This window comes from Syngnathus scovelli, chromosome 8 (genome assembly GCF_024217435.2).
Source record: "Syngnathus scovelli strain Florida chromosome 8, RoL_Ssco_1.2, whole genome shotgun sequence".
Classification (NCBI taxonomy): domain Eukaryota; kingdom Metazoa; phylum Chordata; class Actinopteri; order Syngnathiformes; family Syngnathidae; genus Syngnathus; species Syngnathus scovelli.
Genome location: NC_090854.1, coordinates 9,169,830 through 9,193,156, shown reverse-complemented (window position 1 = coordinate 9,193,156; position 23,327 = coordinate 9,169,830). Strand labels below are relative to the sequence as shown.

Genomic DNA, 23,327 nt, shown 5'->3' with positions numbered 1-23,327 from the left:
TTAACGGTCAAAGGACACACACTCCCAGAGGACATTTTCCTCTGCCAACGTCAAACAAAATTAAGCAAAATACAACTGATTAATTGAATTGCGGAGGAGCCATTTTTCAAGCTCTTACTCGGCTCTGGCAGTCGGGGCATGGCGTCATTGCTATTTGGTCTGCTTAATTAGTCTTGCGCCTAGTTTGCACATTCTTACAAAGTCTGGGCCATGATAATAATAATAAATCTTTAGCCATCATAATTGTTCTTAGAACGGTAAAAAAGCGAGCGGCAATAGACTGGAGTGTCGCTCGGTTATTGATGAGATGTGTAAGCAGCTCTGTTAGGATGTTGCTCCCGGAACACATTCTAATACTACACATAGCTAGCATTGATTGATTGAGTCTTAGCGGATTTCTGTACTTTGACTGATTGTGCAAACGATATGTTTTCTTAGGTAATCATATCCATGTCATAAAGCTTTACAAGCTAACTTTGTTTAACAGGATGATACTCGTCTCTGAGACACAAAGAAAGGAAAAACAATCCTACAATTAACCGCTCCTGTGATTAGAAGCTATAAATATGAGCAATACAAAAATAAATGTGTACGCTACCAAAAATAACATATTTGAGAAACATGTACAAGACTAGCACCTCAGTAGAAAACAGTTATAGATATGACTAAATAGATATAACACTCTTTGAGTTGCTTGCTTACGGTGACGCTAATGCTAAGCTAACATCCATGCTGTCCAATAGCTTAAAATGAACATTGTCTTAGCCAACATGGCTGCCACTGTGACGTATTTTAGCCTGCTTAGTCTACTATAAATCTATTTATCCATGATGAGAGCAACACAACCTGAAATCATGTGACCGGCTCTGTCTGACGGAACCAACATACTTTCACAGCTACTTCAAAAATGTCCGTTCTGGATGGACAGTGCTAAAAAGACAGTACTATGGTTGATAGTCTTTTGTCCTGCTCATCAAAGTGATATTCACCCCTATTTTTAACCGCAATTACACGTGCAATCAATTCGTCCATATTGATGATATTCCAGTTAACTCCCAAGTTTTTCCCCAACCTCAATATACACGGCAAAGGTCAAAGTCTCGTTTTGTTGTAATTACTCACAAGGGGGGGCATCCGCCATGTGAAAGCCAACGAGGAATAATAGATGGCGCGCTTGTTTTGTTCATTGTTCTGTGGTCAGGTGTGACCAGGTGTTTACACAGGCCACACACTCACAGCAAGGCGGAGGACGTACGGCGCATTTAAAGACGCCCTGCAAGACTTGTACAGCTCACATTTATCATACACAGACGCAATCCTTACTAGCAACAGATACCGTTTTTTTTTTTTTTTTGTATTACAGAGCAATTACATCCATGCGTTAGGAAATGGTAAAAACCTGCCCGCGATGGAAACTAAAGGATGCAGAATTCCCCCCGAGAGGTCGACGTGATGGAGATTAGTATGGTCATAATTCCGGCAGATTATATGCTAATGCACTCTCGCCTGTTTGTGGGAGGAAATTGCATTGCAGTTATTAGCGTGACACCCGAGCTCGGAGATGCTACGCCCTCATCGGCTCGCGGATGTCCTCCGTGGATTTACATTTTTATTACAACATGCAGTGAGATGAAATAACACCGCACACACCCTCCTCCGCCCCCAAAGATTTAATTGAATGTATTCAAATGTGATTCATTGAACAATTACTTTCTCATTCTGCTAGTGCAATTGTTTTGCCTATACCAGGGCTCGCCTTTCCCTCTCCTCATCCTCTCACTAACACTCCCACTCCCTTTAAATTAGAAATCGGCCTGGCCTTTGAGGGGGAATCAATAGTTGCATTAATTACAGCAATTCATTACCCAAATAAACGTGGGACTCAACCTTTGCTCGGATACAAATTCGGGGGGCGTGGAGAGACAAAGGCCTGCACCGGGAATCCCTGTTGCATTAATCTGCGGGATCAAACACCAGGGAGTGTCCGGCCCGAGATCAATCCCCACGCATAGACGGTGACTTATAGGCGCTGAATACAAAGGTGGTCATGTGACATGGCTCTCTCTCTCTCTCATGCTACGCTGGTGTCGTATTGGGAGTTCTGTCGGCCCACAATGCACTGGGGCTATCAAGCCAGGCCCCTTGCTCCCCAGCTCCCAACCCCATTCCAAGGTTTGTCCCTCTTAAATTCTTCCACCGCAGAGACTGGTGATGGCGGCAGGTAGAGGACGCAGTTAAAGGACATTCCTCTCCCTCACTGTCATCTCCACACTGCCAGCCTATTTGTGAATTATATCTCTAGCGTTGGCCGTAATAAAAGATGATAATGATGGATCGCAGTGATAAATTACTGTTGAGTGGATTGTTGGGTCGTGTTTTTTGGTGGGTGGGAGCTGGGCACCTTTCAGAAAAGGTACAAATGAATAACGTAATGTTGTCACGTGCGATAGCTATAATGGCAGAAATTCAGTAATCAAGAGGCAGAGAAGTCAGTCATGACCCAGTTCAAGAAAGTTGGGCACACTTTGGGTAGAATGAACTCATGCCAGATGAACTCCGGGCACGGATGAGCGTCTCATCTGGGCAGCTCCTTTAATGCGAGCTGACGTCTCATTGGCCTCCAATCTTCAGAAGATCTGACCCGACCCACTTTCGGAGTCGGCGGCTGCACGTCCACAGAGGGCCTCTCAACGAAGCACTTCTGGAAAACTTTTCGTAGGATCCACCGCAGCGTTATGATTCAATCACGTGTTGTAGTCTGAGTTGTTTTTACTGCTTGTAAAAAAAAAAAAAACATAAACTCTCTTTACAGCTTTTAAAAACTAAAAGCTGATTTGTTTTTCATAAAAGTCCATTTGAGTTGGCGACGGTCCAAAAGTGCCACTAATTAAAAATCAATCTGCGGGCCATTAGCGAGAGGGTGTGTGCCAAGGTTGTGTGTATCAGAGGATCATTTGTAATGGGGCCGGCTCTGGAAAGGAGGGATGGGAGGTACACAAGTGAGATAATCTGGGGACCTGCTGGTTCTTAACTTAACAATTGATACTATGTGTAAAGATGCTGAACTTGTAGTCTGCACTAATTGATCCACTTTGCCTCATTGGGAGAAAGCTGCGAAATAAATGTGGGTGTTCATTGCATGCGAGAGACTCCATAGATAACTATTAAAGGTGGAGTTGTTGCCCCGATTCTGATGGCTGTGGAAGGCATCGCAGAGCAGCCAGACATTTGTCTGCTTTAGCATGAGTGCTCGAGAATGTTTAAGTGATAAATCTTGGCGAACTCCAACCAGCACCTTGGGAACAAAAACGTGGAACCCTGGACTCTGCAACTTATTAAAGTTGGAGGGGTGGATACCGTAGCACCTTTCCAAAATCGTCCCAATTACGGAGGTGTGAGGTTGCCACTGACGACGACGAATTTTCTCGCTGCGGTTTTAAATCATAGCAGATATTTTTGTGGACTGGAGGCTGTACAGTACTTTTATTATTTCCAATAGGAAAATTAATTAGGAACATGAACAGAATTTGTTCGACACAATAGAGTCAATATGTGAAGACCGCTAACTAAGCTGCTAGCTTAATATGGTTTGTTTCTATCCCGATATAAGTAACATCTATATATCGATTTTTTTCCACACATCTATTTCGTGAATAGGAGTGTTTTGGAGAATTGTGAAAAAAAACCCTCAAACAATGGCAGATTGTTTCTAAAATGGCCTTTTTTAGTAAGTCAAGAGACTTGAGCCTTTTGGTGTGGCCGCGAGGCAAAGGGGGGAAATGGAGTGCGAGGGCAGAGTGTGTCAGACACGCCAAGGTGTCGCGTGCGTTTGATAATGCATGAGTCTCCGGAGCGACGGCTGCTCCGACGGAAGGCGAGCTCAAGGAGAGCTCAATAACAGAGCTGTCAATGTATCCCCTTTTCGAGTGTATTTTTAGTGGCCGCCATCGCCGGGACCTCATGCATATTTCAATAGATCTTTTGTATATTAGGTGCGCGGGCAGCCACAAAGCGAGAGTGAAGACGAGCGCAACACGACCGCGAAGAAATATGGGCTCGATTGTGAGATTTGACAGAAGAGCTCGGCGTGGCCCTCGATAGCTTGCCTCTGACTTTGAGTGGATGGGCCGGCAGGACCTTCATTGATTGCATTTGGAGACAACAAAGAGATGACATTGAGCTCGCTGCACGAGATGTACAACACGTTCAAGTTGCGGGGCTAGCGCCGGCATGTAATCGCACTCGAAAGGGGGCGAAAAAAGTGACGGAAATTAATGGATAGGCTCACAGGCGGGATGTAGACACGCAATCACACTCGCACAGACACAAGGCGGTTTGCATTGCGCAATCACTTTGACGCTATGATTAGCCACTGAATGGCACACATAGGCACACTAATCAGCGCATATCATTTTTCACACACGTTGTCAGGTTTATAGCAGCAAATGTATTGTTTTATGATATACGTATATGAGCTTGATTGGTATTTTTTTGAAAGTAGTTATATTTATAGTGAGCATTTTAATAGCCATATTGAACATCAATGTGTTTGTTGAATGATGTACGCGAGTTGGACACCACCTTGTCTTCACATTTGTTGATGAGAGTGTAAATTTTTGCCATGCCGTTTGACAATCTGATTGCACTTCACACTATAAACATGTTAAGGAAAATTGATGAGCAGCATGGGAGATGTACGGAACTGTATTGCTGTATTGTATTTGTGTGTATATAAATAAATAAATACATAAATGATTTTTTTTCCACACAAAGTGAAGGGGGGAACAATCAATAACAAACAAATTTGATTTCAATGGAGGAAAAAAATATTAAAATTAATTCCAAAGCCGTTCCATGTTACATTATTTGCATTAGCATCAGCGCCCAACCTCAACCGTCACGTTCTGGTTGGCCGCTGCTGCTGCTCCACCCAGCACAATCCAGCAGTGGTTTATTGAGGTCCAACTGATCTAATCAAAGGGTTGAAGCTCAACACATTACAGATGATGAGTCATAACTCTGCAGCCGGCAGCAAGTGGTACGTAGGCGTGATGACATCAGCTTTAAATCTGAGCAACTCCTTCAATTCTCTTTTCATATTCTACAAAAGAGCATTGGGGGAATCCAGACAAGCAGACTTTCCATGACATCCAAGTCTTGGAATTTTACTCCCGTGGATTGCTGGATTCTATTAAATTCTCTTTTGTCTTACTTTAATAGTGTATGTATGTAGCTTATTTTGGCAAATGTTATTCCATAACAGGAGCCAACAAATGAGACAAGTGGCGCACATCTCTCGGGTCTGTTTAATGTTGAGGCGGCACCTCGGTTTCCATATGAAAATGGAGGAAATTTGGCTACGATGAGACTTTGGGCTTAAATGTCCTCAGATGTCAGGACGTGTTGCTTCTCACTGGAGATTGCACTGCAAAGCACTGCCAAGAGAGGGAGTGCTTCGTTGGGCGTCGGGACCATTTGTTCGCGTTGGGGAAATGTTTTGAGAAAAACCCTCTCAAGCAATAAATAAATCTGTCTTGAATTGGGCAAGACTCTTTAGTTCCTCCGAATGGTAATCAATCATCTCACTGAGATATTGTAGACAACTTCATGCTTCCAACTGCGGGAACGGTTTGGTAAGGACCAATTGTTGTTGTCCAGCGGACCAAAAAGTAGAGATGGAAGAGTGGCAACATTATATTCTGTATTTTTCAACATCATTTTGACCAAATCTAATCGGTCACAAAATACTTATCTTAAATACTAAACAAATGGCATCTTGTAGTTTACACAATAATCCATTTTCTCAATCGACAACACGCTTCACCCACTTCAACAAATGAATCAATGGCGTCCCCTTTGCAACTTTAAACAACAGCTGTTGATGTGAGGTCGCTGTAATTACTTTTTCTGAAGATACGTTTTCCAACAGTTTGGTTAAGTACACCCCAAAATGGTTTGTATTTCCGCCACAGGTGGGATAGCTACAAGAGCGATGTTAACAGCCAAACACTAAAACAGCAGGGGAGCCAGTAAAAAAATGTAACAGAGTAAAATAATTTGCGGTAGACTAAAAGGTTTTGATTGGCTGAGCAAATGTGACTAGTGAAAGAGAACTAAGTGAGGAGGCAGCAACCTTATTTAGAGGTGTAATTACAGCCAGAATAGCAAAGTCAAAATATGCCTGCTGCATTGGAAATCCATGGCGTGTAAGGATTGCCCTAGAACTTTCAAGGTGCTCTAACGAGAAGCAGAGGAGCGGTCACATTGATGGCACAGAGGCCATCAGATTTCCATTATTGACTGCAGCAGATATTGCACTGTAGCGCTGTGTAAATTGGTTCCTGAGGGCCTTTCAGCTCTCTGAGCAGGGGCAAAGCGTGCAGGTTGTTTCACCCAACCACCCCCCCAACCCCCAAGCCCTCGGCTCTGTAAATCCTAACGGCGGACCGCTTCCAGTCCCTTCACCAGCGCCGGGCCCCCCCTCCTCTGATCAATACCTAATTCCAGCCTGTGCAATCAGCCAATGTTGCCCGGGCAACGCTGATGTCACACAAGTTGGACACGGGCTGTTATAACAAATCATTTTCTTTAAGCAAACGTAATTGAGTATTTGCACAGTTGGCTGAGACAATTTGGTGCTCCAATCTGAAGGAACGCCTCAGATGCTGACCTCGCCAGGTAGGCAGGAGGAGGTAACCATGGCAACAGCGTTTATCTTAGCGGTGCAATTCATTGTGGCTCGGTGAAAAAAATAAATTCTAATTCAGAATTGTTAACTTAAAACTGCATTCACATGACAACTTTTGGATTTTAATATAACAGAAAATTAGCTATTTTATTTCATATGCTGCCTTGGTTTTAATAAAAAAAATGTTTTTTTGACAATGCACGCAAACGTAGAAATTACACCGAGGTTAAACAACGAGTGCACTGTGTGTCTTTTTGATGTCTTCAGTTAGCCAGACATTGACTGAATGACCTGAAAGTCCTTAAACATTGTTAAGACAGATTCAGGCAGAGGGAAGGAGCCCGTTGCTTGGCTATAGATGAACTCTCCCCTGAGCCGCCACGGCGCCTAATTCAATCAGAGCGTCTCCACGTCCGGCGTTCCCTGGCACTGATGTATTGCCGGGTGCAAGCGGTGGTGTGCGCCATCACCGCGCGGATCAAGTTATGTCACAATTCTTTCATGGCCGCTGTGATTTTATTCCACGGCCGTCCTCAGATGCTGAGAGGTGAAGGCATTAGGTTGATCTGCCAGGTGTGATTGCTTTATCTGATCACGGACTGAGGAAGGCACAATGAAGGTCGACCGGCTTCCTTGGTACAATTGCTGATAATGTGCATTGTACAGTATGTCAAATTGGTAGACATGCAAACCGGGTTTTACGCAAATCACTATAACAAGCAGCAGTTTGGCAAATTCAATCAGTGAGTTTGTTGAAGTTGACTGTGGAACTAAACGTTAAAAAAAATAGAATGACACTTTGTGTATTCAAAACAGTCAATTCGCTAGCCTAATACTAAAATGCATCTATGTTTTGGCGCTTTAAGCAAACGACTGAACACAAAAGGTGCAGCAACACATGGCGACTGACACTATATTTCTTTTCCCACTATTTTGGTTTACAACCCCCCCTTCCCATCGTTTTTTTGCAGAAAACTTATATTAAATGTTTATTGGCGTTTTAAATGTCAGTTACGAGACGTAGAAGTAGAAGTGTATTTTACAGTTATACAATGAGAGGTTCGAGTTCAAGCCAATGTTTTCTATTTGATAGAGTATGGAGATATTCTAATTCAGACCACAAAGTGTACATTTCCATATTATTACCCAAATGTATTCCTGGGCTGCATGCTTTATTCAAGGTGACATTGCGTTCTTTGCATTACGGTATGACAATATGCTGAATATTATTATATGGCACTTATTCAACTTGTCATTTTCTGCACAAAACAGATTAAATAAATGCAAAGTGAATTAAATGTGACTATTCTTGCAAACAAAAGCTGAGCTGCTTCTTTGTATATTCTTGACAGCTTGTGACGAACAGATGAGTCATCATTTAAATCCTATGCCTGCCGTTTCCCTGCAATGATTATTTATGGCCTAAAACACATCTTTTAAATCCAAATATTTTGTGATAAGCAAGTGCCAATCTCCATTGCTCAAAGATGGAATGAGTATTCAAAAAAAGGGAGGGTGGGGGGGCCAGGCAAGGGGAGCGTTAACATTAATTAATATTTGTTGCGGTGAAAATGAAACCCAGATCCGTGCTAATTTCAATAGACAATTAATCATGGCAGTCTGTAATTACACTGGGGAGTTTACAAATGATTTTTTTTAAGGGGGCAGAGTAAAGGAAAGGAGATAAACCCCTCACCATCCTAATCATTGGCTTCACACCAATCCCTGCAGAAAGAGCAATTAGAGCAAACAGCAGCAGAGAACTAATTGTGCACCGGGAGAAGATGAAGGCGCAATCTTAATTGCAGTGAACCCACGTACACACGCCGCCATGCTCAGGGAACAGAACAAGTGTGCAACACTTCCAGGTGCCAAAGTCAAAACAAGCTTCATAGGAGCCCCTTTGCATTTGTCGCCATTTGCCACACACGCAGTCACATGCGACATCCTCACTGGGCATGTTAGCATTGTTTCACACATCATAAACTGTGCTATTTGCCATAAATGACTTCCATTGACTTTTAAGCCACTCAAGAGGGGACAATAAATAAATACTTGATGTGCACTTCAATTCAATATAAATGATTGTCTGTCACGGTGATTCTAAGTTATTTGATAGTACAGCAGTATTATTATTGTTGTTCTTTCAAATTAAAGTCTTTAAAAAGCAGTGATATGCTGTAAAAGGTTAATAACAAACTCTAACAAATACCTAAAAAAAAAGATTTCCATGCGATAGAATAAAAAATAACTACGATTATATTCCTGGTACAAACAGGCTGCTAGCTAACATTAGGCTAAAGTTAGATTTGTTGTGCTAACATTAGTTTATGTTAGAGTTCATCTCAGTGCTCAGATTGAGAGAAAAGAAATTGAGCGGTTGACTTAAAGAAGAGTGTCTAGTTCACGAGCGTTTCTTAATCGTTACGAAGTGAATTAGATGGACAGTGACCGATCAGTGGCACTTGTGACACCATCTCCAGCGAGTAAGAAGATACAAGAGCAGTCACGCCGGAGCCTCGCGCGCTTCCTTGCGTAACCGTATCTGTTTAACTTTATAATCGGGGCTTTATTAATGCAATGCTTGTCTTCCGCCTAATAATGAAAGAACACAAATAAAATAAATTGTGATCAATGGAGGAGAGCGAAGACAGATGAGGAGTCTGTCACATTGGGGATGATACCAATTTATCTCTTTAATGCATCTCCATGGGGTTCTCTCACTAAAGGATACACATTACTGAAGCCCTCGTCTCATTGGGAAATGCGTGAGAGGAATACGAACGTGGTTCGTCCGCGCTTCTCGCTCACTAAACACGCAGGCAACAGACACTTGATTAGGTACACCTACAGTCTGATGAGACCCGTGAGATTTTTTTCGCCATAACCACAGTAAACCGAGGTAATGTTTCCCATTAAAATTAATATAAATGCGATTAATCAGTTCCAGCCGCCAAACTAAGCAATGCTTAGCTTTTTAATCAGTGCATGGATAAAAAAATAAACATAATAAGTGAAAGCACACCATTAGAAAGGAGGTGTGGAGAATAATGCTATAAACAAGTGAGGGTGGCAAGAGAAGAGCATCCACACAAGAAGGTGAAAGAGCAGAAGGCGAGGCAGTAAATAACACGCACGGCTCCACCGGGTCACCATCGGCGCTGCATGGTGAGCCAACGACAAGAGCAGACGTCACTCTTTGGGCTCTCAGCCACATTCATCACATGCAACAATTTGCAACTTCTTTGTGTGTGTGTGTGTGTGTGTGTGTGTGTGTGTGTGTGTGTGTGTGTGTGTGTGTGTGTGTGTGTGTGTGTGTGTGTGTGTGCGTGCCTCCATTTTCTAGGGGAGGGGGACAATGGCAGTTAAGGAGGACCAAGGTCAAATTTAGACTGGCTCATAAATTGTTTTGTTTGATGGCCAACATTTGCCTCACTAGCAAGGGGAAGGCCAAGACCATAAAAACATAAAAAAGGGCCAGCCAGCTGTAGGCTTGGCTGCCGGTATTGTTGTCCTGGGGAGGACGAGACTCTCCCAGTGGAGCTCCAAACATGATTCTGGTCCACATGGAGAGCTATTACTCAAGCCGCATTGCTTTCTGATTTAAGATTCACATTGGCAAGTGGAAATGTAAAAACATCCTGTTGTTGAGGTCAGGACAGTTTTTTAATCTTGATACGTCTGGTTGTTTTGATTATTTTTTATATTTCTCTATTTGATTTTAAGTATTTCGCAAATATGATTTTGTACTTGTTGCCATCATATATTGTATTAGTGTCGTAACGCGAGCACGAGGAGAACATGCAAACTCCAGACGATGTTCCTAGGAAATCTCAATGGCCCATTACTAGCAAGCTCTATTTACAACATGCCCATGGGCTGCTAGGGAGGTCCTTGGGGCGTACCTTCTGCGTTGATGACCCCTGCCATAACACTTGTCCTAATTAGGATCCCGACCGACACTAGTCGCCAGTCAATTGCATCAACCTTGATTTAATCACACCATAACACATCAGGAAGCCCAATGATTGGGCCCGGATGTTTTTATTTGTACAAAAAGCTCCCTAATTTTAAACACAATTTATGATTGATTTAGCGCTTGTTGTTTTCTTTATACAATTTGTAGCCAATCATAAAAATGCCGATTGCCATCTTATAGACCAATTAAAGATGCTCATTCAAAGGGTCTAAATCCTTCCTGAGCGCGCTACTATCCCGGTAGACGCTGTGCACATAGCCGAGGTTGGGAGATGCTCACTAAATCACAATAGTAGGCAGATTTCGGGGCTGGCTAATAGCCGTTGCTGAGTCGATAGTAAGAAACGTAGAGCGGGTGCAACGCTTGCACTTAGGAAGGGGATTTGGGAATCCCTGGACAGGACCCCCGTGTAGGCTCGCCACGGACAGGCCACACCTCATTCCTCCGCCGAAACCCCCGATTCCCCCCGTCCACTCGACACACTCAGCTACATCTGCTGCTCATTAACGCTGCCATAATGAGCCTTTGCACCTGAGCTAAATAAAACTCCCTCACATCCACACGGCCAAGACCGCCGCCGCTGTGTGTGTCAGCACAGCTCGCCGCTTGGATACCCTGGACACCCCCCTCCACACACACACACCAGCATCATGCTAACTTGCCTTCTTGTTGTGCATGAGTGTGTGAGGACATTAAAATGTGGTGAATGGAGGAGCTACTGGCTACACATAAAACCCCCTACAGGTTCTCCATTCACTGCCATAGCCACAAAGCGGATAATGACGTCCATAAAACTGTCAGGAGGGAAGAATTAATGTGTATTGCATACACGGCTATAATTCACACCTGCCTTTAAGTAGCTGGACGAATGAGATAAAATAGTTGATCAGGCACTGTGGAAATATTTTTATGATGAAAAAAGTCTGGTCTGAAACTGTGGACAAATCCAGGTCTTGTTTACCTGACCTCACTTAATGATCTTGTGTGAAAGCATTACCAAGAAAAATTAAAATTTTATAAAAATTGGAATAAAGGTACCTCAACGTGATAACAGCTTGTGTACAGCTAGCTTAGTGTTGCTACGTTCAAATCTGGCTAACAGTTTTACACATTTCGATTCAGTTGATCTGTAGTTTTATTATTTTAGCATCATCGTTAATATGACCCCCCCTTAAAAAAAAAAGAAGCCCCTCTTTCCACCGCCAAAATTTGATTTAGTCGGACGAGAAGCAGCAGGCGAGTTTGAGCGAGGTTCTTTTGACAAATGAACACGACGTGCGAGGGGGAAAATAATTTGACAGGTGACAAATGTTGAGCAGCGATACAATCTGAGATGCAGGCCACCTGAAATATGGCTCACTCTATTAAAACCATTCATGGAGGATATTAAATAGTTCTTTAAAGACTTCAAACATCCGATAAGGTTCTTCTCGCGTTCGGCTAAATGTTTTTGCGATTAGGACACGCATGAGAACAATAGACGATCGTTGCGACTGGATTTGCCGCTATGTTTACTTAGTTTGGATGCAAATACATTAGAGTTGTTAGATTAATCATTTTGCGACCATAAAGAGTTATGTTCAGGAGTCAGTCTTCTGTTTTAGGCTGAGAGACGAAAAAGGTGCATAAACGATTGCCCTATGTTGAGTGGAGGAAGGATCGTCGACTGAGTCAATCAGTCTCCATTAAAGCACATTAGATTATCACTTCAAGATGAATTGTAACAATGTTGCAAGTTGGTCTTTGTCTTTTGACTTTTAATTTGGGATTTCATGTTATTCCATCTGTTAATCAGCAAAATCGAATTAGCGTGGTAATGACATTTTCCATTATATTTTAGCAATGAGCTAAAGAGACTTTAAGGTAAAGCTACTGTACGGCGGTAGTTTTAAATCCACAATGTGTTATTTTCTTTGATGTTTCGTTTGACTATATATTTCATTTCAAGATACATATATAGATATTCAAATATTATCCCCTGTGTGGCTTTTATTTTTCTCTGCGCTGTCCATGAATATATTTCCACAAATATGGTCCTATTCTACTCATGTGTTTCTGTCTGTGTAATAATTTAAGACAGTGAAAAAACCCAAAACAAAGGTGCATAAACTGTTTTACATACGTAATATAGATTAGTTATATGTACAGTATCTAATTATTCTTTGTGAATTGTTTTGTCTTTTTTGTTTTAGCTTTTTCAGAAGCCATTGATTTAGTGTTCATGAATTTATGCAACACGGGTGCCGAGCAGGTTGCATAGGCCATAACTCATGGGCCAAAAGTTGCCCTTATTTACATTGTACACAGTACAAAGGGATTTCTCACTTTGTAGCAAGAAACATTCGGTGTAAATCCTCTTGAGACGGAATAGTACACAGTTTAGGCAGGTGGCACAGGAAACAAACAACACAGAGTAAAAACATGTTTGTGACAATAGGATGCAATTTGTTATTCTGAGGAGCAGTCGTTGATTTAAATAAAAAAATAAACTACGCTCTTAAAATTTAGCTTTTGGTTGATTTGCATAACTGGAAGCATAAAGTGTTAGGGGGAACTCACTAAAGTTTTTACCGCTCGTCCTGTGTCGATTTCAGGGACATGTGGCAGGATGGGAATTAACAATACAAGTGGTTTTATTTTTTTGGTGGGTTAATGGATCACGTAAGGTTTTTCCTCAACCCAAATGTTATTTTTACAGCCATTGGCAAGGAGCCTTTTAGTTCATTGCGCCGCGTCTTTATCATTTATGCATTGATGGGAACACAAGGTTTTGGGGTGAGAGACACTTATTCTCTAATGCGTTTTCCTTCATTCAGCCACGGGGCTCGGATTAATGGCTTCTTCTGTTCCCTACTGTTCGCATGGCTTCGGAAAATAACACAGAATTCTTTCCGAGGTTCCAAATACTTGTAGGCGATCTATAAAATGTGTATTCCCATTTATTTGCATTTGCACATGCAAGGAATTCTTCACTCTGCAGAGCTCCACAGGCGATTAAAGCAAAGCGCGGATGTGTTACATATTTTCTATCGACCGTGTTGGTTTATTTAATTCAATCGCCGCATATCCTAACTTGGAGCGGCAAGGAAAATCGTTGGGAAATCAATAGACGGAAGCGAGCGAGACAAAAATAATTGACTGCTTTCAAACTCCTGCAGGCGGATGAATAACTAACCAAAACAGTTTGCGGGGATGTCTAAAATTGTTTGTTTGCAAATCCTTCACCCAACTACTGACAAAGAGAAAAATGATTCCAGGTCAAACTTTTTTATTTTTTTTGATGCGCACAGAGTTGTGTGCTGACGTATTTAAAATTTGGTTTAATTGTGAATCTGAACCACATCCCTGGTTATAAGAGGGTGTGGTTTATTTATGCAATTAGGGCGAATAGGTGAACCATAATATAACATTTTTGGAATGTACAAAAGGTGATAAGATGTTCATGGTCAAGAAAGGTCGGCCTTAGCTGCAGGAGTGAGGTCGTGTGTGTGTGTGTGTGTGTGTGCTTTTATTGAGGTGGCGCACAAACCAGATGCAGTGAGGTGGAGCTCTTCCCCCAGGAGCCGCCTCCCCGGGTGCCTGGAGGTCCACTTCCAATCTATTTGCCGTAATTGCCGTCAGAGTGTACACCTTGGAGTAGTCTAATTCCCTCTTTTATTTCAGCCACCATGAGGGAGACCATCTGTCCTCCTGCTGCCACCTCCCCCCACCATGGGCCGCCGGGGTCTGCACCAGAGCACACACATGCGCGTGCGCACAGATTAAAAAAAAAAAAAAAAAAACAACAACACTTGCGCACACACGCAGAGTGCCAGCAGTTTTGTCCGGGACACCAGAGCTTGAATGCATCACACCTTAAGTCTCGCCAGAGTCACATGACTGCAATACTGCTTTTACGAGGTGCTAGTGAGGATGACCACCGTGCGCTCGCATGGGAGATAAAAGTTGTTCAAATAATGAAAGTAAAGTTACACCGTTTCCCATCTGCTGACTTTTTCCCCACCACCTTATTCATTTCCAGAATCTTTACTCACACTCAATTACAGCAGGTTACTGCTGAAGACACATATTGGCTTCATTCACTGGGATGGTCAAGTCAAAATTTTTCTTTACGTTCTGTGTCCTAACTAGTCTAAACATGAGACTGATTAATATTGATAGGATATAGATATAAATTAAGCAGGCGGTTTTATCCATCATTGGGGCGGCCATTTTGCCACTTGCTGTCGACTGAAAATGACATCACAAAAGGTAACGACCAATCACGGTTCACCTGTTTTCTGGATTTGGTCATGTGACGTTCGCCATCTTAAATGTTAATTAGTCGCTATCTCAGCCCTGAACAACTGTGATGTCATTTTCAGTCGACAGCATGTGGCAAAATGGCCGCCCCCTGAGATTGATTAAAACCAGATGGAATTTTTGTTTAATCCATATTACACGCATATTATTGTGAAGGTTTTTAGCTTGATTGTCCCTTTAAGTAGCAGCGCACAGATTACAATAATAACATGTGGTTGTCTAACTATTACTTAGTGAAAAAAAAAACATTACTAGCAAGTTACTAGCGTGCTTACTCGTGAAGCCAAAGAGCAGAAGAGTATCGAATAAATGCTGAAAAGACTTTCCATACAGGCGCTCACCTTAACCTCCATTCTCTCTGCGCAAATAAATGCATTGAATCAAACAGCATAAATATTGCAGATTCAAAATGATATTTTCATATGTACACTGTCGCCCTGCTCTCTCCCCGTGTCTTTGTTTGTGGCTTTTGCGTCCGAGGCGCCACTGATTTAAATACCATCCCATCTCATTAACATGCGCAGATAGAGCCGCGAGGGCCAATTACATTCATCTTGTCATGTGGCCGGGCTTCCGAGTCATTAATATTTTATGGCAATCCGCTCCCCCGGCCGCCGAGGCAACACACCAGTGCTCTTACATTATTCTGCAGCTCGGGACAGCGCATCAGAAACATCCCCTGAATACACACTCCAGCAGGTCATGACAACGTAAGCATGAAAAATGATTGTACAGAGATGAGTGGGGGAGGGATTTTGCTGCAAGTACAACATATGAGATCTGGAATGATTGTTTGATTATAACCAGACAACAGAAGCAGTGAGAACAAAATGTTTGTGTTGCTTGATGTCAACAGTCTCCATCAAAAACAAAAACCCTTCCGGTGCAATGTGTCATATGTGTCAATATTTTTAACATATTCAACCATTAAAAAAACAGTATTCCTAAAGATAGCCATGAAAACAAAAGCAATTTTACTACTTTTATAACTCAGCTCAATGGAGAGTATCAAATTGTCCAAAATAACCCGTGAGGCAGCTGCAGAGGTTCCAGAGGGCGATCAACTTATTTTCATAATGGCTGAATAAAAAAAGCCGTTGCAGGGGAAATTGTCACAAAACGAGGTAACCTTGTAAATTAGCTGGAATGGTGATACCACAAATATTCATAATTGCTAATAAAGTGGAAACTGAAATGATATTGGATGGGGATACCACTTTGATTTGACCAATCAGGATACGTGGAGAACAAAGGGGCCGAGCTATGGATGTGGTCTAGACAGGCATCCACAAAAGAAGGCGACTCCTTGTCAAAGTGGCACTTTGTGCATTTCACTTTTGAATCCTGCTCGCTTACCATTTGTTTGTCAATTTTCCCATTGGAATTTATAGTAATAAAATAAGTTAATTGAGCAAAGGGTAAAAAATAAAAAAGAAACTATAGTCGTTTTAATTTAAATAATAAATAACTAAATTATACATAAAGTGAGGAAAACTAATGGGGAAATAATTTTTCAAAAGAATAATTCCTGTTTCAGCAACAGATATTTTAACACAAATGGTGCAGCAACATATGTAGACAGTCCAACCCAGCGGTGCCTGGAAAACGGATTTTAAACCGATGATGATGACATGTAGACAGACAACAAACCAACACTTACAGGCGTACATTCTTGATCTAAAAAGACAAATATTACTGGAGATTATTGATTTAGTTGAGAGAATTCATCTTTGTCTGTCTGCATGACTTTATTATACTGCTGCATGTTGGCCAAGTGGTGCACACCAGAAGGAGCCACAACCAAATTCGACTATATTACGCAGCAGTGTAACAAAAGCTGTGGCATTTTATTTAAGCCATGCGAATTGCCATATGGTCAACTAAATCCAAAGGCAATCATCGGACCGAAATCTATGGCAGGAGGCTTGTGTAATTCCTCTAATGATTTCTGTAATGAAAGCAGCCAGTCTCCAGAACGGCGACCACAGCGTTCTGCAGCAGAGAGCAGGGAGAGCCCGAGGAGACAAGCTCAACACAACTCTGAGTGGTAACGGCAGCCTTTGCTGACGGCACTCCTGGCTGGGCCGAGACTCGACGTGGAGAGCGATGGGCGCCTCCTGACAAATAGGTTGCGCCACCGTTCGTGTGGAGAGACGCCGCTCGGCAATGTGAGGGAGAAGAGTCACTTAGTGGGACAATTTCCTCACGCAGCATGATCCTCTCACTTCATCTCGGGACCAGAAATTACATTCAGTATATGAAATTAGCATATTTTGTTCTTCTTCATATATCCCATTTTCTAATGGACATACTTGGGCGTAAAATAAAGATATCAAACTTGGAATATATAAATATTGTGACACTATCTATTCATCAAGCTGATCTGCCCCTGAAAATGAATTCAGTTCATTTTGACTTAACCTCCATGTGCAAAATGATGGCGAATTACTCCCATATATCTTTGAAACACCCAAAAGTGTAACAGTTTCTCTTCAGTGACATAAGCCTTAAAAATATTGAGCACAAATAACAGATACATAAATGTAATAAAGAGTAATAACTCTAAAATTTTCTGCACATTACTCATGTGTCTTATCTGTCGTGTCAAAGCGGGGCAATTCTCATATGTCATTTCTCAAACAACCAGTTCTAGTAAAGCGGCAGAGGCGTACGTGCACGCCGCCATTTTACATATCAACAATCTTTCAGCTGACAAATGTTAGCTTTAATAAAACCACAAAAGCGAAGACAGGAGTCAGGGAGGGGGTAAGCGCAAACAATTTACCAGGAAATGAAAACGTGGAATTGTCTGTGGGGAAACATCAGAATCATCATAATCATTTGTCAAACCGTGATCTGTAGCTTCACTCCAACTCACATTGTATATCCGCTCCGAGTAGCATTCATTGTTTCTAAACTTTCCGATCTCAAGCTGTCAGCATCTAAAAAAAAAAAAAAGAAATAAATTAATTAATCAGGTGATCAACAACAAAAAAAACTTAAGCTGTTCAGACTCTTCTGGGGAGGAAAATTGCTGAATCATCATTGTCAATATGAAAAAAATGCCGTGTAGGGTTACTCTGGTTTTGCACACCAGGTCTTCTTTTAATTGGTATAATGGAACGATGCGGTCAGTCCCGAACCTGGCGGAAATAGGCAAAAAGTGAACTCACATATTTAAAAAGCAAAATTTAACACTCCGCACCATAAACGTGACCCCGTGATGAGAGATAGAATACGCCCGAAATAATAGAACGCCCTCCTGGTGGTGGAGGGCTCTATGCTGTGGAGGAACACGTTTAAATGTGTGATGATGCAATGTTGCGAATGTACAAGTTTTAATATGGAGTCTAAAATGTGTGTAAATCAAAACTGAATTAATATTCACACCAGAGTCTCTCGAGCTATTGTTGTCGAAGGTTTGGCCTCATCTCTAGTGGCTAGTTTTCTGCAAACTTTAGCTATATATTCTAAATGGGATCTATTGTTCGTGCTTATTTTCCAATATGTTTGGCACAGAAAAGCTGCGGCTCGCCTTTAATAGCTCCATCTGTACTATACCCGTCGGGATGCTTTTCCTTCATGCAGACCGTGCAGATAACGTGTGGTCGGGCACTTCATTAACATGGACCGCAAAGTGTACTTTTTGGGGGGGATTAGACGTCCGCAGCAGATGACGTGCCATGCCGTAGGCGCTCAGGCCGTCTGCCGCGTTTACCGACCGGGAAGGGAGGTTGCGTCGTTGGCCAGCCAAGTGGAACGTGTTCTTTGATACCTGTGTGTGGTCCATTCCGATCCGAGCGGCATTTGATGGTCTGCGTGAAGGTGATTTCCATTCCGGGCGACTAATCCAAATATTGCCAAGCAACAGATACTCTTGACTTGAAAAACTGCCTTTTAAATATATAGCAAGTCAACCCCTAGTTTAATCGGAAAAAATAAAAATAAATTAGTTTTCAAAATGGAATATTCTATCAATTATAATATTAATATAATAATATTATATAATATTAAAGCGTAGAGTCGGCTGGCTGTTCATCAATTTGCATTTTCAGCATTTAGTCATGCGAATCACGTTTATTTATTCACTGTTTACTTTGCGAGGTATTTATTGTATGGTGACTGTTACATAAGCGATGGTCATACTCCGTACAAAAGAACGTCGCAACGTCTCTGGTGGCAGTAGATGAACACTGATTAAGCGCAACCATCGATGGCCGCCATGGAAACAACTTGATTATCAGCTGCTTGTGACAGGGTGGATGTATTATCAGAGGCCATTAATGTGTCAGTGATGTTTGGGCGCCGAGATGGATGACACTCAGATGATGATGATGATGAGTAGGAAAAACTGTATTGACCCGGAATCCAACCGTCCTCCTTGCTATTTGACAACTATCGCCTAAGGACAGTTTTTATTGCTGAAATATGAACACGTCTTTGTTTGTTTGTGTTGAAACTTGCAGTAACGGGAATGGAAGGAACAAATGCGTCTCATGTGGTCCGAATTTCTTCACAGCTACTTGTGTTTCGTAAGGACAAACGTCTGTTAGTTCATCTGTTGCAACATGAAGCACAAAATGTCACTCACCGCTCAAGTTACCACTGTTCAAGTTCAAACTCAGGGGGGCTTAAATATATTTCTACACCATAAAAAACAAAAAATCACTATATTTTCAAAGTGCATCCCGTATCAACATACTCACCCATATGTTTCAGCAGAAGGGCAACCCTTTGCTCAAGGCTCTCCACGTGTTGTAAATACCTGACGTCTCTCATGACTTTATTTACAATCAGAAAGTCAGAAGCGTCTGCATTAGCACAAGAGATTTATCACTCCCGGTGCTTACGTTTGAAAGGCGTAGTAACTCTTTGACTGCGGGGCTGTGTAATAAGGATGTGGAAAGATATGTGCCAATGTGGCCTTCGAAAGACTTCCTTTGAGATCGGATCTTGACTGACGGCGCGGACAGGAAGTTGTGAGTAACGGCGGAGGTAATTGGGAAAATAGGTCAGCTAGGATATGAGCTGCGTTCTGGAGTTAATGGAGGGAACACTTGGCTTGGTATGAATCACCGATAACGCGTCCTTAACTTCAGGTCAAACACGCCTGCCGCTTTCACACGTGCTCAATGGAGGTTGTTGTTCTCAATTTCCTAAAAGGAGCAAAACTTGACACATCAAAGTGTTGTTTGAGGGCAAGTAAAAACAGGAAAGTACTAAAAGAAATTATGAGGAAGGGTACAAATGCAATCCAAGGTCGAGTCCGCCTTTCACTCAAAATAAGCTGCGATAAACTTTTGCTCCATTGGGCTTTGAAGAGGACAAGCAGAAGTTTCATTTAAATTTAAAAACACCCTTTAAACACCCTCTAAACTAAATTAACAGATGCTCACAACCGGAAGGCATGTTCGCTAGCTAGTGTGTTTTGGCTGCTGCTTCGCACTCAAAAAAGTTTAGTTTTAGTTTTTTGGTTAACTTTTAGCAGGATACATTGTTTTTCTGTAGACAAAGGTAGAACCAAGACAGGTTACATTGGCCTTTGTGCGGTAAAACTTTGCTGACTTTCTTATGCTAGCAAGCTAGCAAGCAAGCAGGCTAACTGGCTAGCCCTCATCTACCAGTCATGGTGGATCTTGCTTAACATTTTTTTCATTTTTATACATGTTTAAATCTTATGCAATGAGAAATTGATACCGTCTTATATAGGATGATGTTTTCGGGAGCATGTTATCAGCGCCGGTGTGTGTTGCAGATAATTATCGTTTCCACAGGAAATCCCAGTATCCAGCCACAACCTCTAGCTACCTCACACTGACACAAACACACACACACACGCACACACACGCACGCACACACACACACACACACGCACGCACGCACACGCACACACACGCACATGCGGCAATATTGAATGCAGCTGCATCTCCCACAGGGGAAAAGGTAATTTGTCCAGCTCAAAAATAAGGGTCTCTCCATTTCTCTCAGCAGAATGATGAAAAACACGAAGCCATGCTGCTAATGAAAAGAACACTCAGGATGTGTGTTATTATTCCATCAGTCTCACCTAGCGGGGCCCCGGCCCGGGGTCCTCGCCAAGGGGAAAGGGCCACGGCTTTTCTACCACTCCGCTTCCAGAGAGGGCGCTTGCGGCCGAGCTGCCACTCGCAGGTTTCCTCTTCATTCATTCCACAGGAATTTGGCGGCCATTTCCTGCACGGAGGGGACGAGCTTTGACGGGCTTGGCGCACGCAGGGCCGAGCAGGTATTTATCTAACCGCACACTGGGCTTGATTCATGTGAAACAAGCACGCCCTGTAAACAGTCTCATTACTGAAGTCCAACACTTCATCACTCAAGTCGCCTGCTGGAGACGAGAGGGCAGCCGGAATTGGCCCGACAGCCTGCTTTGCTCACAATTGCCTGATGAATTTATCTCGGAGCTAATTTGATAACAATGTGTGGACGGCTTAAAGAATAAAAGTGCTGCTGTATAACCACATTGGGATCATTTTGCAACATTTTGCAGTGTTGACACCTCAAATAGCAGCTGAATGCTCACCACAAGTTGAAAGGGTCAGAATGTCAAAACCAAACCAGAATTCCAGTTCATTTTTTTCATTTGGTTCCTACAAAACTGCACTCGAGAGCAAATTTTACAGTAATGTCGTTTAATCTCATCTAACGTGATTATGATGATTACCGACATATTCGACGCTACCTCAACATCTGCCGGAATCCGAGCACCGCCTCCAAATATCCTCGCTCCTTTCATCTCCGTGCAATTGAACAGCAGCAATTCTTGAGGGAATCATTTCCGCTCTAAATCTATTTGTCGCAAAGGTCTTCTCACCGCGGGCCACCTGTAATTTGTGCTGTTAACTAAAGGACATTTCATTTCCTGCGGGCAGCGACGGCGCCTCGCATTCAAATTCACCGCACGTGACGCTGAGCAGTTTGTTTTTATACGGGCATGCGGCGCTACGAGACCTTGAAACAATCAGCATAGCGGTTAAGGCATAACTCATTCTCGCCTTTTGCAATTTACACCTGATGAATATTTAAACGACGTCACTCTACTGCAGTGAATGCATAAATTTTTGGAACAACTTCAAGTTTCACGGCACTTCTAGCGCGCAACTTTAATTCCACTTCTTGTGGACGGAGGGCACCTGCGGGCACTCAACGTTTTATTAGGTGCGCCATCACATCGAATGATCTGATAAAAGTATTTTTTAAATCCTGCATTTACAAAGAAGGTCTATTCATCTCATTTGACATATTTATTATTGAGTCGTTGAACTAATTTGTTTCTAATATCTGATGCGTGAATGAATAGGAACTGAGCCCTGCCACGAATAGTTAAAAAAAACAAAACAAATGTACTTGATGGTGCCCCTAAAAGGTTTATATTTGCCTAAAGATGATACAATATGACGCCAAAGCACTACTATTCTATTAAACACAACCTTGGCCCCTTGCTTCCCTCAATACAACATAGTTCCTTTGTCAACTAAATGGCACCAAAGCACTACTTTTGTACAATATAGCACCACCCAGTATAATCAATATTTGTGTCAAAAAGTTTCTCAAGCAATAACACGGGCTAGGTGAACCGAAAAAATACAAATAAGCAGGATAACCCTGTATAAGAAAAGTCTCAGTATGATGCAGTTCCATTCCCACCACAATCATAAACACGTTGTTAAATAAACAGCTCTCTGATGGTGTCAATTACAACCGAGCATTATCTTTGCCAAAGTACTTTAGGTCTGGGTGGACCTAATAAAGTGACTATATTTGCTGCAACTTAAAATTAAGTTGCTTAACTTAAAAGGTAGTTTAGTTAGATAGTTGAAATTAAGTTCACAGACACTCTTAATAAGTAATTAAGAAGAATTAATTAATCATGTTTGAAATGACAAAACTGGCATGAGTTTTATTTGTGCTGTCAACTCTGGAAGTTTACATCGCAATGAATTAAACGCTCCTGTCTGCATCTCTGCCTACAAGCTGCATTCTCCGTTAAGAGAAAGTGTCTCCTTGTCGGCAGTACAGTACAGATAGTTGAGTGTATCTGTATTGAGCGTGCTTTGAAGAATGAGTGTCTCGTGTAGCTTCTGGCCCTGCCGCTGTCTGCCTGAGTTCACCTGAGCCGAACAAATGGCGGTGTCAAGCTATCTCGCCTCATGTAGCCCTACGGTCCATTTTTCAGCTGGAAGGCTGCTGGCGAGCGACTGCAGAGTGGAGCGTGCGACCCGCATGACTTCCAGTGGCACTGCGGCCAACTTAGAGACAGCCAGGAAAGCAATTTAGGCTCATCATTGACAGGAGCTCGCAGAATGTAACCCAAAGATT

General features: G+C 42.3%; 1 protein-coding gene across 1 annotated transcript in view; it reads right to left on the bottom strand.

The window, feature by feature from the left end:
• Positions 1 to 17,896, bottom strand: part of hnrnpa3 (heterogeneous nuclear ribonucleoprotein A3) — a 40,872-nt gene extending 22,976 nt beyond the window's left edge. The window contains exon 1 of the mRNA XM_068651684.1: positions 17,848 to 17,896. The gene's annotated coding sequence lies outside the window, so the exon portion shown is untranslated. The remainder of the gene's footprint in view (positions 1 to 17,847) is intronic.
• Between the last annotated feature and the right edge of the window lie 5,431 nt (positions 17,897 to 23,327).